Source organism: Antechinus flavipes, chromosome 4 (assembly GCF_016432865.1).
Source record: "Antechinus flavipes isolate AdamAnt ecotype Samford, QLD, Australia chromosome 4, AdamAnt_v2, whole genome shotgun sequence".
NCBI lineage: Eukaryota > Metazoa > Chordata > Mammalia > Dasyuromorphia > Dasyuridae > Antechinus > Antechinus flavipes.
Window position 1 is genome coordinate 99,504,097 of NC_067401.1, and position 16,751 is coordinate 99,520,847.

At 38.5% G+C, this 16,751-nt stretch overlaps 1 long non-coding RNA gene across 1 annotated transcript in view; it reads left to right on the forward strand.

Annotated features, from left to right (window-relative positions):
• Nucleotides 1-15,325: 15,325 nt before the first annotated feature.
• Nucleotides 15,326-16,751, forward strand: part of LOC127559660 (uncharacterized) — a 130,927-nt gene continuing 129,501 nt past the window's right edge. Inside the window, exon 1 of the long non-coding RNA XR_007953182.1 lies at nt 15,326-15,698. This is a non-coding gene — a long non-coding RNA (uncharacterized LOC127559660). The remainder of the gene's footprint in view (nt 15,699-16,751) is intronic.

Sequence of the window (16,751 nt, forward strand, 5' to 3'; positions counted from 1 at the left end):
ATCACTGACAAAAGGGAAGGCTTCGTATACACCAAAATGTTTATACATCAATTTGGGAGATACCAAAGTAATAGAAACAAAGTAGATATTCATCAAAAAGGGAATGGCTAAACAAATTGTTCCACTGCATAAATGCAATGTAAGATTACTATGCTGTAATAAATGAAGACTATGAATACCAAAATATATGGAAAGACTTAGATAAACTGATACAAAATGAAATAAGCAGATGCTGGGAAAATAACACAAACAACTTTGGTCAGGTCTGACTCTGTCACCCTATAGATCATAGTTGTCTCCCGGGTTTATTTGGCAAAGGTAGTGGAGTGCTTTTGAATTTCCTCCTTCCAGGAAGTCAGTTTATCCTTTTGTTAACAATCAGGTTAAAAGACTTGCCTACAGGCACAGTGTAAGTATGTGTCTAAAGCTGGATTTGAATAAGGATCTTCCAGGTTCCAGGTCCAGTGCTCCATTCACTGAGGCACCAGCTGCCAGAACATATGTGATATTACAACATAAATAGAAAAAACAACAATCACAAAAGAGTTGAAAATAAATGCTGTCAAATTATACAGAGCAAGTCTATTACCAAAGAAAAGATATGAGAAAAAAAAAAAAAAAAACTCATCTCATTCTGTTACAAAAGGGGATGGGGAGATTTGTGGTCCATTTTTTCAACATGTTGATGAGTTTTGCTGATTTTTTCCTTTTTCTTCTTTTCCATCTTTTTCTTATTTTATAAAAAAATCTTTTTATAAGGGATGGTTCTTGATTATGGTGGGGGAGATGAAGAGATGCAGGAAGAAGTATAATCTGAAAACAAAAGATATCAATATAATTTTTTTTAATGCCCCTACAATTCGTTCCTGAATCCACGAACGTCCAGAGGTCATGTCTCTATACGCAACATAGGTTTTGTTATAAGGAACCAAAAGGTCTTCATTATAAAGTAGTTTCATCTATGAGGTGGTCTTAGCTTAATTCTTGAGCATGTATCATAGAAAGATTCCTATATAAAAAATACCACATAAGAGACAATTATTCCTCATGAAAATTTACCAACAAGGGGAAAACATTGTGGTTGGAATTAATGAGTCAAACTAAACCTAATTTATCTACAAAGGAAATGTATTTTCCCTCTTTTCTGTCTTACCCTTCAGCACTCTCCCTTTTTCCCCCAAATCCTTTCTTTTAAATATACCACATGGATTGAAACTAGAATGCTAGTGAATTTGATTTTATTGTTCCACATGAATACTAGTCAATTTTCCAAGTGGGAATAGTGAGAATGATAATTGTATGTTGTCTAATCTTGTCTGGATATGTTCCCTCTAGTGGTTTCCTGCTGGTAAACCACTGTAAATTGAGGAGGGATTAAAATATGCCAGTACAAGGGCCAATGAAATGTAATGTGCCATATTACTTGAATTAATGGGCACCTTCTCTTTGTTAGGGTAGCATCAATTTATGTAAATGCTTTTATACTCTTGTATGTCCAATCTTCTCATTTATAGAAGAAGGCCCGGAGAAGAAAAATGACATCTAAAGTCATACAAATAGAACTGGGTTCTAATTCTGTGCCAGAAACACTTAAACCTTTTTAGCCACAGACAAATCATTTAATTTCTCTATTCCTTCATTTACAACATGGGATAACAGTAATAGTTGCAGTGGTACTACTAGTAGTATTAATGCACTATTTACTGCAAAGAGATTTCGTTAAGAAAGTACTTTGAAAACCTTAAAGAAATACATAAATGAATTACTGTTATTGGAAGGGACCCTGGAATTCAGCTAGACTAATAACTTCTGGAACAGAATTCCTCTTTTTATAGCAAGTGACCAATGCATTTCCAGTCCAGTGAAGATCCTCACCTCCAAGTCAGAGAGACAGGTCTCAATGTTCTGAGACAAGGTGATTGGGAAGATGACACTCTCATCAGAACATCAGAGGCAAGAGGAGAAATGGATATGATAATAAAAATAATGTTGAATTTAAAGTCATTTAAATTTAATTTAATAAATTTATTATATAATATTATATAATAAATTTAATAAATTGCAAAAAAAGAATTTAAAGACAGGGACAGAGCCCTCACTGGGGTAGGTGACCTCCCCTTGGATTCCTCCTCACCATGTCTGCCTCTCCTTTCTATCTGCCCCCAATCGTTTCCTAGGAGTGGAGTTGGGGACCATAGGGAACCATGGATTGAACTCTCCTATCAATTGGACTATATCCTCTTTCTTTTTCTTTTCTGCATTAGGGACTGCTTAGATTGAGTTAACTAACAAACTGAGGGCCATAGGAATATTTAAGAAAGACTGATGAAATTTGGGCTAGCTAATCAGTATGGGAAACAAAACTCAGAATTTTAGAGTCCTAATCTTGTTCATTGATATGCAAATGGAAAGTAATTTAGTCCAAAACCCTAATTTTTAAGAAAAGAAAATTGAGTCTGGGAATTGAGTGACTTGGCCAAGATTGTACAAGTAATGTGGCAAATCCATGAATTTAACTCGGGTCATGAGACTCTTATGTTTGACACTTTTTTCCACAGTACCAAATTAGACATTTCAAATTGTGCCCTTAATTCTTTCTAACAGTTTCAAATTCTAGATATTCTTTTATACTTTTTTATTTCCTTCCCTAAGAAATCTTTTAATTCTGCTTTGTGTGCATATTTTCCCTCAATATTTATATAGCTTTTCCCTTAAAATAAAACTGTAGAATATGTTATAGTGGAAAAAGTGATAAATTTGAGGTCATAAGCCTGGAACTGGAAGGGACCCAAGCTAGTAATTCATACATTCCCCTGATTTTATAAAGGAGATACCAGAAGGTCAGGGACATATAAATGATCAGGGATGAGACAAGTAATAAGCATCCAAGGTGAGATTTGAACTCAAGTCCTCTTACTCCAAAGCCCATTTTCCTAATTAGGTCCTCTTCAAAAAACAAAGGATGAACTGGCTTATGCCTTGATCATGCTCTTTGAGTCTCAGTTTCTTCACTTATAAAATAGGTTTTATAATACTTGGACTATTTACATCAAAGGATTGTTTTTTTTCAAAAAGCATTCCATAAACCTTTATAAAACCCTACTTTGTGTTTGACATTCTGCCTAATTTCAACCCTTACCACATTTTTTCCTCTTCAAAAAAATGTATTTTAATTGTATTTTATTTCCCTCCCCCAATTAGAAGTCAGGACAATTTTAGCATTTATTTTATTTTTTTATTAAAGCTTTTTATTTACAAAACATGCATGGGTAATTTTTTCAACAATGACCCTTGCAAAACTTTTTGTTCCAAATTTTCCCTTCCTTCTCCCAAACCCCTTCCCTAGTTGGCAGGTAGTTTAATACATGTTAAATATGTTAAAATACATGTTAAATCCAATATATGTATACATATTTATACAGTTATCTTGTTGCACAAGAAAAATCAGATAAAGAAGGAAGAAAAAGAAAAACTGAGAAAGAAAACAAAATGCAAGAAAATAACAACAGAGAGTGAACATTTATTATTATTATTATTTTTTTTTTACAGATTTACAATTCTAAATTTTTCTCCCTCCTCTCACCTTCTGTCTTCCTAAAATGATAGGCAATTTTATATAGTTTATAAATGTGCTATCATGTCAAATATATTTCCATATTAGTCAAAGTTCTCCACCTTCTGATGATGGCAGATAATCCAATGATTCTCTTGGACCTATTTTTTTCCAGGTCAATTGTTTTTTCCCCCATGAGGTAGTTTACATTTTCTTCTATTTTTCCATTTAAAAAAATTTGATTGATTTTTGATGTTTCATAAAGTCATTAGTTTTCACTTGCCCAATTCTAACTTTTAAGGAGTTGTTTTCCTCAATTAGTTTTGTACTTCCTTTTCCATTTGGCCAATTCTCTCTCTCTCTCTTTTTTTTTTTTTTTTTTTAAATTTATATTGCTGTGACAATTGGGTTTAAGCCCAGGGTCACACATCTAAGAAGTATTAAGTAGCTGAAGTCAAATTTGAACTCAGATTCTCTTGACTTCAAAGGTCTCATCCAATTCTACTTTTTAAGTAGTTGTTTTCTTTGTCCAAATGTCCTAACATTTTTCGTAATTCTTTTGTATCACTCTCATTTCTTTTCCAAATTCTCTCTCTCTCTCTCCCTCTCTCTCTCTCTCTCTTTCTCTCTCTCTCTCTCTCTCTTCTCTCTCTCTCCCTCTCTCTCTCTCTCCCCTCTCTTTCTCTCTCTCCTCTCTCTCTCTCTCTCCCTCTCTTTCTCTCTCTCCGTCTCTCTCTCTCTCTCTCTCTCTCTCTCTCTCTCTCTCTCTCTCTTTCGCTCTCACTCTCTCACTCTCTCGCTCTCTCGCTCTGTGAGTCTGTGTCTGTTTCTCTTTCTTTTTCTCTCATGATTTTAAGCTCCTTTTTGTGCTCTTCTATGAGTTCTTTTTGAGAACTTTTGAGAGTGCACATTTTTGAGAACTTTGAAACCACTTTCCATTTTTCTTTGGGTGTTTTGACTTTGTTATTCTCTTCTGAGTTTGTGTCTAGATCTTCTCCATCACCATAATGTTTCTATGGTCAGATCTTTTTTGCCCCTCATCTTCTTTTAACCTTTTTTCTTTTCTTTTAAATTTGAGCTCTCTTCCCAGGGTAGAAGGCACACTCTTTCAGGCTTCTTGTGCCAGGGTTTGCAGGTGCTAGCTGTTTACCTGGCGCTGGACTGATGATCCCCTGAGGCTCACAAGGGAGCCTTAGAGCTGGTTTCTGGTGTTTAATGAGGTAGCTGAGGGGAAGGGTATTATTTCTTTATTTCCTGGGGTTCTATTTGCCCCATGGCTAACAGGTGACTTTCTGAACTGAAGTATGCCCATTGTCCTGATATCCTAGGGCAGTGAGGGTCCTAATGATGGCATTTGCCTGCCCCATCATTCTGAGGCTTAGGATCTCTCACTGGTCTGCTGACTTGCTGGAATGTTTCCTGTCCTGTCGTTTCCCCTTTTCACCTGAGACAGACCTTTCCTTCTAATCTTCCAATTCCTTGAGCTGAAAGATTATTTTACCCTGTCTTTTTGCTGGTTCTGCTGTTCCACGGTTTGTTTGGGGAAGCTATTTTATGTTTTTGGGAGGTGAATATGGGAGAATTATGTCAATTTACTTATTCCACTATCTCAGCTCCTGAAAATTTCCTTCTTACCACTTCTAATAGTGGTTGTTACCATTGTTTAATCATGAATGTTCATGATCCTTTTTGGAGTTTTCTTGTCAAACATAATGAAATAATTTTTCATCTTCTCCAGCTTGTCTTTAAAGGTGAGAAAACTAAGGGTTAAGGGACTCACCTAGATTCATACAGCTAGTAAAGTCATTATTAGAATTCAGCTCTTCCTTACTGGAGACCTAGCACTTTTATCTCCAATATCACCTAGTTTACCATTCTAATCTCATCACCTTTCTGCTAACTCAAGTCTGGATTGAAACCTCCTCTCCCTTTAGATTAGAGGGTTTAAAAATTGACTAATAAACTTCTCCCAATACCTTCATTTATAGAAGCAGGAACTGGACTTGATTTAATCTGTTTCTTGTGTTTTTCCTAATTTCAACTCCATGGAATGTGGAACAAAACACATCTACGCTGGACATCCCTTGATGTACTCCTACCCCTGCTTTCCTGCCTCTTATTTTTACTGTCTTTCCTTACTACATTTTAAGGTCCTTGAGAGAAAGGACTGCTTTTTTATTAATTGTATCTCCAGCACTTAATAATTAGATTGAATTGACTGTACACTATAAATAGCTATTATTATTACTATTGTTATTATTTCATTCTTGATTTACATTATCCTGTTGTTTCACTATCTTTTACTTTCATTCTTTTTTTCTCTTAGGACATTGTGTAGCACATAGTAAACACTTGATAAATGCTTTTTTATTCATTCATTCAGTTTCTTTTCACTTGCCCTAATTTAATCTTAAAGGTTCTAAGTTTTCCCTTTGCCCTTAGAAGGAATTTGAGGGTTAAGCATCACCATCATAATTGTTCATTTTTATATCTTGTATAGTATAGATGCTCAGCAGTTTTTTGCTGTTATTTGCTAAAAGATACTTGAATTTTTTTTTTAATGGAAGAGTTTTAGGTTAGGAAACAACCAAATTATATGTATCGATAGAAATATGGAAAATATCATGTAAGTGGTCTAATTATATAACTCATTTAGTGGTGTGCCTCCCCCATACACCATCACTAATTTACTTAGGATCACTCAAAACTTGTTTGGGTAATCATTGAGTAACTGATAGAGGACACCTCGTGGTGCTTAGTAGCAACTACAATTTGAAGGAAGAAGTTTAATATGTTCTCTTTGAAAGGAAAAACACAGGAGCTGTTTGTTGTGTCATTTGCAATACTCAGAGCAGCATTTTCTCTTGTTCTAATAGAAGGGGACTGCGTTGCCTATTTTTTTGCATTTTCTAAAGAAATCTGTGACCCCAATGTACGTCCTGGATCTGGCATGAGGTGGGAAAGGATGTCACTGTTTGCAACTTGATATCACTCATTGCTATCTCACAGTAGCTGGATAGGATGCCTGCAATTAGACAGCCTGGGTGAAAGACTTCCTAAATGTTGGTGAGCAGAGGAGGCAAAGGAGAAGTTCCTTCAGAATCATCTCAACTCCTGATAAATAAGGGCAAAAGGCATTTTTGCAGATTACATAGAGAAAAAGAGAGAATTAGGAAGCATAAGCAGAAGGCTTGTGAACAGCTGCAGCCAAGAAGGTTGAATCATCAGAAGAGAAATAATCAACTTTTAACTGCAGAGACTCAGAGGTACAGAGAAGACATTAGAGCAAAGGGTGATGTATTGGATTTCTTATTTTGTAATATAAGGTTAAAAAACCCAAAACAATTCAGAAGATTTATCCTTTTGTTATTGCTCATTATAAACTATTTTTAGAGATGCTCTTCCTTTACCTCCAATGAGGAATACTTATCATTGAATATCCAGATTATTTTAATAATTTCACTATCATTATTTTTTCTTCTACCTGCTGTCTTTTGAATAGACAGATAAAATCAGCATTTTATCTATTGCCTTTCTAGGGTAGTTTCATAGAATTTGTGGAAGGAATCTTAGGAAGTATAGAAACTAACCTTTTTGTAAATAAGGAAACTGAAGCTGAGAAGTAAAGTGATTTGCCTAAGAGCCTAGAATCCAAGTCTTTTCACTCAAAATTGGGTGCTCTTTCCTCTCTCATGTTCTGCATGCATTCCAACAAGGTAGTCAGTCAGATTTTTTTCCCCCAGTCCTGTCCAACTTTTCTTGACTTCATTTGGGATTTTTTTTGGATAGAGATACTGGAGGGGTTTGCCATTTCCTTCTCCAGCTCATGTAAAAATGAGGAGCCAAGGCATATAGGATTAAGTGACTTGCTCAGAGTCACACAGGTAGTAGAGTCTTGGGCCAGAACTGAATTCACAAAGATCAATTTTCCTGACTTCAGGTCCTCTACTTCATCTTCTGTGCCAAATAGCTGTCTCTGCTAGGAACTTTGTTAAATACTTCTATAGCCATTCCCCAATTGATAAATAGTCAAAGGAAGTAACATAATATGGAAAAATGCTCTGAATTACCATTGATTGGAGAAATGCAAATTAAAACGGCTCTGAGGCACCACCTACCATCTCATAGCTTTCAGATTGGGTAAGATGACAGGAAAAGATAATGAGGAATGTTGGAGGAGATGTGGGAAAACTGGGACTCTGATACATTGTTGGGGGAGTTGTGAACTGATCCAACCATTCTGGAGAGCAATTTGGAACTATACCCAAAGGGCTACCAAACTGTCCATACCCTTTGACCCAGCAATGCCATTACTGGGCCTGTATCCCAAGGAGATCTATGTGCAATAATGTTTGTAGAAGCTCTTTTTGTAGGTAGCAAAAAATTGGAAAATGAGTGGATGTCCATCAATTGGGAAATGGCTAAATAAGTTGTGTTATATGAAGATAATAGAATATTATTATTCTATAAAAATGATGAAAGTTCTGGAAAGATTTACATGAGCTGATGCTGAGTGAAAAAAAAGCAGCACCAGGAGGACATTGTACAGCAATAATGTCCAACAGTAAGAATGTGTGATTTATCAAGTATGAAAAGCTTGGTTCTTCTCAGTGGTTCATTGATCCAAAGCAGTCCCAATAGATTTTGGATAGAAAATGCCATTTGCATCCAGAGAAAGAATTGTGGAGATTGAATGTAAATCAACACAAGTTGTTTTTTGCCCCTCTTCCACTGTTTTTCCCTTTTGCTCTGTTTTTTTTTCTCTCCCAACGTAATTCATAAAGCAATGTGTATTAAAAATAAATAAATTAAAAAAAATACTTCTCTAGCACTTTCCCTAGCTACCCCCCAACACAGTACTTCCAGGTTTGCCGGTAGGAACATGAGGGAGGAAATTGTTCCCAGGTTCTAGGTACTCTCTGTGACTAGCCTCCTGAACAATAGGCACAGAGTAGGTACTTGTAGACTTGTAGTCTACTTGTGTAAACACAATTAGCTCAAAGCAAATAACCATAGTATGAACAAAAACTACAAAGATATCTCCCCATAAACCTGGAACATACTCTTTTAGAAACACAATGCTAAAGGGAAAAATGGGTAAAAATTTAGACTATATTGGTAGAAAGGCAAATATATAGAAAATATATGGCCAAGGTTCCTCATGCCTCTGGTATTTAAGCCCCTGATGCCCTTGATCTTTTTGGTGGTCTCACACATCTTCCTTCTAGGCCCAGGGTCTCTGCTGAGAGAATTGCTCAACAAAACTACTGAGGTCTAGGATTCTGCACAGTTTGATTCTTGAATGATACAAATAATTAGTTCTCACTTGAGTTTAAGATCAAGTTCTCTTCTTCTTTTCAGAGATTATACTTCTTTCAAGAAATTTCAACACCAATGGCTCATACTCTCTTTGTGTGACACTTCTCTCCTTCCTTCCTTCCTTCCATTTTTCCTTCCATTTTTCCTTCCTTTCTTCCTTTCTTCCTTCCTTCCTTCCTTCCTTCCTTCCTTCCTTCCTTCCTTCCTTCCTTCCTTCCTTCCTTCCTTCCTTCCTTCCTTCCTTCCTTCCTTCCTTCCTTCCTTCTTTCCATCCTTCCCTCCCTCGCTCCCTCCATTCTTTCCTCCCTTCCTTCCTCTCTCCCTTCCTCCCTTCCTTCCTTTCTTCCTTTCTTCCTTCTTTCCAAAGTGACCTATAAATCCACTTCTTATAAAGAGCCTGGTTTGTCTTTAGTTAGTCAAAAACTAACTGTTCTTTAATCCCATCAAAGAGAATTTCACATTTTATAAATGAGTAATCAATCGGCCAATGAACAAGTATTTAGGGCCCATTAATGTGCTGGGTATTCTCCACTGTAGTAAGTGCTGGGGATACAAATCCAAAAAACAAAAAATAGTTCCTGAATTTAAGGAATTTACAATCTAATGGGGGAAAGACAAAACATAAGGAAGCTGGAAAATTGGGGGAATCATGGAGGGTGTCATGTGGGGAAAGGCATGAAAGAATTCAAAATCAAGCAGAACCAATGATTAGGAAAGCAAATATGAGCCTTTACCCTCAACTCCAGAAGAAAGAGGCAAGTGATTATTATAATTTCATTATAATCATATAATGTGTTTGATGATCGGTGACTAGATTTAAAGGGCATGAACATTTTAATAATTTTTAACATAAATCTAAATTGTTTTTTCAGAATTGGTTCTGTTACTAAAATTTTAATTGTCAACTAAAACAAAAAGGGGAGGATTGGAATAAATGAATTTTTGTAGGGACTGTGGGAAGATAGGAACATTAATATACTCTTGGTGGAACTGAGTTGGTTTAACCATTCAGAAAAACAATTTAGGATTATATTGTTAAGTCATTCATCTGTTGACCTTTTGACACATTTTTCCAAATACTGATCTTATGCCCTAAAGAGAGAATGACAGAAAGATCCTATATTTGTGTAACTGTGAGCTCCTTAGAAGCAGAGACAGTTTTTTGCCTTTTTTTATTCCCAGGGCTTAGCAGAATGTATTTAGGACATAGTAGGGACTTAATAAATGTTTGCTTACTAATTGTTGACTAACTATGTAATCAAATATTTATAACAGCACTGATTGTGGTAGAACACCAAAAGAAATGAACTGGGTAACTATTTCTTGGGGTACAGTTTAACAAATTATAGTATGTGAAAGTATAATAGAATATGATTATGCTAAAAGACATTACTAGCATGTGGAATTCAGAAAAAAAACTTAGAAGGAGTTGTATAAAAAGCTGCAAAATGATGAAAACAAAATCAAGAGAACATTTTCCATAATGACTTCAATAACCAAAATAATCACACCAAAAAGCAGTGCAACTCTGATGAATTGTAATGAACATTCTTAGTCCTAGAGAATTAATGATTAGGAATCATACTTTCATTTTCTCAGTACAGAGGAAAGGACCACAGATGGAGATGTGATAGATGTTGTCAGATAAAAGGGCTCTCTGTCAGTTGGGTTTCTTAAATATTTTCTGTTTTGTGTTTTTGTTTCAAGGAAGACTTCAATGGTAGGAGGATTAAAGGGAAATAACTATGGTGTAAAGACAAAAGACAACAATAAAACTTTTTTTTCAATGACCTCCCATATCCCTTCCAGTGTGAACATTTTATTACTGAGTATCTCCAAGACAATAAATACTGATTTAATTGAGTTGAGACTGATTATTACTTGAGTTCTTCATTTGATGAGCTTCTTCTTAAGTTCCCACTGGCAAGTTGTTGGCCTTTAGTACACTATTTAATAACTATGATACTCTTTTAATTTGTTCTTTAATATACTTTCTTGGCTGGGAACCTGAGTTTTAGTTCCAGCAGATTTACTGATGTACTATGTTCCTTGGATCCAATAACTGATTCTCTGTCTCAGTTTCTCCAGCTTTAAAATGGGTACAGCAATAGTTTGCACAGTGAAGAAAAACAAGCTATTATTTTTAAGGCTTTTCATCCTTGATGAAAAGTGCCAGTGATGCTAATAAGCCAGAATTATAGACCATTAGGAACGGAATATACCTTAAGGATATCTACTCCAACTCCCTTGTTGACAAAGTAAGAAGTGAAGAAATATTCTCCATGTCACACAAGTGAGCATGGAGCTGGAAGGAGAACCCTGGTCTCCTGATTCCCCAGTTAGTGCAATCTGTCTAAAGCAGGTAGGGTCCTTGTCTTATATTTCTATGTGTCATTGGTTCCTCTTGCATTGTTTTGGACATAGAGCTAGTCCAGGTATGTTTGTTATTGGTGAATATTTATTTGGTTTAAATTAATTGGGCTTTCCTCCCCCTTTTTGGGGAGGGTCAGGTGTGTGATTGTTGAGGGAAAATATGGAGTTTTTAAGAAACTGAACTTAGTTTTGGCAGTAATATGGTGTCAATTATTGTACATAGTTATTATGTGCTTATAAGAAAAAAAACACAACCACACAATTTTGTGCTGGAAGAGATCGTAGGATGTTGAAATGTAAGGGATTTTAAAGGTCATTTAATTTAACCTTCTCATTTGGCAGATGAGGGAACTAAAGCTTAAAAAGATGAAGGCACTTAATTCTAGTGCCTTCTCTGTTGATTTTCTTTAATTTATCCTGGATGTATCTTGTTTGTACATAACTGTTTGCATGTTGTCTGATGGGGACTATGAGTCCCTTAAAATCAGGGATTGTCTTTTGCTTTTTTTTTTTTTTTTTGGTACCTTAGCACTTATCTTAGTATCTGGCACAAATCAGGTACCTAACAAATGCTTATTGACTGACTTTTTGTTCAGAGTTATATAACAATTCAATGGCAGAGATGAGGTGAGAATTAGGTTTCTTGATTTCCAGGCCAATGCAGTTTTTTGTCTATCTGATCAGAATCCATTAAAGTAGAAGGAAAGATGCTAGCAACATTTCTAGATTCTTAGATAAATACAGTGAATAGCCAGATAAATGTTGGGCTCGAGTTTGCGTTGGTTATTTGTATCCCTCTGTCTTTGGAAAGGAAATAGATATAAGTGATATAGAATTCACTTCCATTAAGTCATAGTTTTTATACTTTTCCATTTATATTTCAATCCCCAAAGAAAGTAGCTCACATTTTATGTCCCTTTGTAGTTAGACAGCACTTTATATACATTATCTTATTGGGTAGATCAAGCTGACATGGTCAGATAAATCATTGGGAAGGGAGTGGATACTTTGAGTTTGGTCCCTGAGGATCACAATTGTGATTCATAAGTGAAATAAGGGTGATCCTGTAAGAGACAGGAGGTTAGAATCAGAGAGCAAGAATCAAGGGACTTTGGGCTAGAGGGAAGGTCAGTGAGAGAGGACAAAGAAAAGACATGAGAGGTAATTCTAGCTTTTAGGTAGATATCATTTTACACTTCATAGTTGACTGCCTTCTTTTAAACCTTAGAACAATTTACAGCCACAGTTAAAAAAGGAAAGTTTTTCAATGTGATATCCCAAGGCCAAAAGATAAATTGATAGGACACCTAAACAGTGAGGACCATGGGTCCATGGTCTCAGCCCTTCCATCTACCATATGTGGGTAGCCTAACCTGCTCTAGATGGCAAGAAACAAGATGGTTGTGGGAAAAGAAGAATTCAAAGGAAGTGGAGACAATTAATAATAATGTCTTTGGTTTATTTTGTGGCAAAGGATGTTCAAAGTCCTTTAGGAAGGTTATCTTCATGATCTTCCCAAGGTCTTGAAGAGGGGAGGACAGATAGGGCTTGTGGAGGAGTAAATAATAATTATGGCTGACTTTTATAATAGGTACTTAACATAATCTCAATGGAACCCCATAACAAGCCACAAGTAGAACAAGTATTACATTAATAATAATAACATTTACTGTTATTTCCTAGAGACCAGAGATTGTCTTTTACCCCTCTCCCCCTTTTTTTTTTTTTGGTATTGTCCTTCCAACTATGTGAGGAATTTAATAAGTATTTTATTGACTTAATCAAAAGCTATCTTGTACTAGGGATACAAATGTAAAAGTGAACCAGTTCCTGCCCTCAAGGAGCTTACATTATCCTCATTTTATAGATGAGACAATTGAGACACTTTAATTCACTTGCTTAAGGTTATACAAGTAAATGAGCGACTGGGACTAGAACTCCTAATTTTGTTTTCAAATACAGGATCCATATCCATTTCACTGTAGCACAGTGTGACTGGGGTTTATGGGTTAAGAGTTTCAGAGTTATGACTTTTAAAAAACATCCACAGATTTATTTTGAGTTTTTTATTTTAAGCATTTAAAAATATGCCAGGTTTAAGGGTGGGGTTTTTATGCATAGGGTATATTGATTTTTTGTTTGTTTGTTTAAAGTATAGTGAATTGGATCGAACCTAAGAGAAATTTTATAATCCTTATTCTAAAGATGAAAAAAATGGAGAGGTATAAAAGATCTGTAGTTTACCTAAAGTATATGGATCTACTGCAAGAGTATATAATTAAGGCTAGAGGGAAAACGACTCTGTAAGTTAGGGAGAAATCTTATATGTTTTCTTTGTACAGTGCTGGGCTCATGGGGGTCCATGATGAGAGTGTAGAAGGCAGAAGGAGTCCAGGATGCCTTTCATGAAAGATTTAATTAGACTTTTCCGTTCATAAGTGGAAAGCTATGGAAGTCAAGAAGGAACCATCTTATGCTTGTTAGCAAACAAAGCAGGTGGTGTCCATCACATTCAGCTCACTGCTTCCAGAAAGAATTACTCTTAAATTATGTATCATAAAGTGATATATGGTTTTCAAAGGGACATTAGAAATCAATTCCTCCACTTTTCAGATGAGGAAACAGAGGGTCAGAAAGCTTAAATGATTTACCTCAAATCCCCAACTAGCTCTCTTGCTTCCCAGACTTCAGATGTGCCCAGGGTAGCACAAGAAATGAGATCCTAACCCCAGACGTAGTCAAAGATTCTTCTGAGATCAGACCTTTGCCTAACTTTTCAGTAACTCATGTTAATACTAACCATTTCATATTGTCAAGCAATCTTTTATACTTAACCTCAATTTCCTACGTGTAATTTAAACTCATTTCCTCTTCCTTTCTCTTCGGAGATAATACTGGCCATCAAATGATAATTCTGTTACACTATATTAGAGAAAGATAGGAAGAAGACTGGTATTTGAAAGCAGCTCTCTCTACTAAAATCCAAGCAAGGATAGATTGTTGCAGGATGTTCCTACGCCCGAATTCGCCGAGGCTGTGAAGGAAGCCTTGGAGAGCAAACCCTTGTTCGCATGTAACGTTCTCATGCCCCCAAACTGATCTGCAATGGGGCTGAATCTGAGTTCTTCCTGGACTCACTGTGGGCTCAGTCCCTCCCGGCCAAGCGCTTTGTGGATGCTTTGGCTGGCGCTGGAGGTTTTATTTTTTGTTTGTTTTGCTTTTGGATAAAGCCGCTAACACTCAGTTTCCGCAAGGACTCGCATACAAAGCGACAGATGGGCAAACGGTTCCAAAGAACTCACAGCAGGTTTCGCTGTGAGTTTTAGGGGGTTGTTCCAGAGAGGCTGCAAAGTCAAAGCAAGGGGCACTGGGGAAGAACCTGGGAACAGAAGCTGCGTGTATGAAGGCGCAGCGGAGGAACTAGCAGAGGCCAGTTAACATACCCCAAGGATGGATTCCAACTAGTGCTTGGTAACCCAAATGCAAGACGGTGGGTGTTAACATAGGAAGAGAGGCGGCGGTCCGGGTGTGGGGGAGGTGGGAAGATGATTTGCAGCCTCGGTCTCTCGTTAGTTAAACCCTGGTTATCTCGTTGGATAGCGGTAGGTAACCAACACCTGGAAATTTTGACCCAACAGCTCTTTTTATCCGAGTCCCTTCTTGAAGCACCGCCCTCCTCACCTCAGTCTCCAGGTTGCTTTGTTTTTAAAGCCTACCCCCCACCCCCACCCCCGGGGATGGGGGAGTTTCAAGTCGCGGTCTCCGGGGAACGTTCCATGCAGACCAGTGCTCCCCACAACTGGGGGTCGGATAACAGAGTCCGATTCCGGAGGAGAGCCGCGGTGGTGCGTAATAGGGACACCTCCCAATCCCGAGTCGCTGGGTGGTGTTGGGGGCCAAAAGGGGGAGGGTTGGGGAAGGAAGTAAGCTGGGGCCAATAAGAGAGGGAGCATTGAATTGGGAGGAAGGCTTTCAGCGGGAGGCGGAGGGAGGTGTTGGAGGGAGGGAGCCGGAGACTGTGCGTTGCGAGCGGGGGGTGGAGGAGGAGGAGCAGCGGCAGCTGTAAGAGGCGGAGGAGGAGGAGGAGTTCTGTGCGCGCACCCTCCCCTCTCTTCTGCTTCCCCTCCCCGTTTGTCGGACAGCTGAGGAGAACCTAGACGCTGACTGCAATCGCAGCACTGGCTCCCGCGACCCTAGCGAGAGCGAGGGAGCAATTGCAACTCTGAGAGGCGCGGGAGGAGAGCCGGGCTCCGTGCAGCGCTGCCTCCAGTCGGGTCCTGTCCCGCGGACCTCCTCCCCCCGCCGCAGGGTCTGGCGGGGAGGAGGAGTGTGTGTGCTGGGGGAGCCGGGCTGGAGTCGGAGCCGAGCCTCGGAGGAGATGGGGAACCCGGGAGAAAAGCGGCGGGAGCAGCAGAAGCAGCAGAAGCCTTGTTTCGCTCCGGGGCTGTAGCAGGTATGGAAGGAGCGCGTCCGAAAACCCCTACTCTTGGCGTTGGGGGAGCAAAGCATCCTTGTTTTCGGGTGCGATTCTATGCAGTGGTGGTGAAGACCGGGGAGAAGAGGAACAAATCCTTGTGATCCAGGAGAAGTATCCATGGGATTTGGGGGGAGGGTCGAGAGCGCATCCCGGGGATCGACTCAGGGGTAGCCTTTCCTTAAGGGATTTTGCATTGTGGAAAGGGTAAGTGGGGGTTACGGGGAGAGGTGGGGTGGGTCTTTTTGAGTTAAAATGGGGGGTTGGGCTATTGATGGTGGAAAAGAGCCCCGCGCCTGACAGTCCTGGGAGCGAGGGCGCAACTGTGCCGGGGGACCAAGAGTGCAAAAGCAAAGCTTACTGAGTTCGTGTTGTGTCTGCCGGAGGGATGTCTGCGCGCAGACCCCCTGCGGGCGGCAAGACAAGCTGCGTTTGCAGTTGCTCCCTCCCCCCTCCCCGCACCCGGTGCCCCCCTTTCAACGAGGAGTAGCTGCACCTTAGGCATTTCTGATGCTTTCTTACAAATCTATAATAAAAGAGAAGCAGTTTTAATTTTCCCTAAAGTTACTGAGAGAAAGATGGTCCTTTTGTGGGTGACATCTACTGGGTAAATTTATTTGCGTTCACACGGAATTTTTTTGCCATCTTTAAAAAAGAAATTGGCAGGTTTCTTTTTTTACCTTTCTTGTCCCTTGCGGGTTATTGGATTAATTTACTGAAGGTTTGTTTCCTTTCAAAGACAAGAGAGAAAGAATGCACTTTGTATCTAACAGGAATCCCAACCCCCTCTCCCCCTACTTCGAAAGAGTAGGTCCCCCACGAATACAAGGATATAAGGATCTTAAATAGTCAGTGCGCACTTTCTTCCCTCCTCTCGTGTTCTCACCCTTCCCTTGCCCCGCCACTCCCTCCTGGTGCCTTTGATCTTGTTCAGGTCTTAATTACATTTTAAAAGGTAGGTAGGACCTTAATCCATGTATCTTGGGGAATACTGCCATTGTACGTTTCATTCATTTCCAAAATTCTTGAACA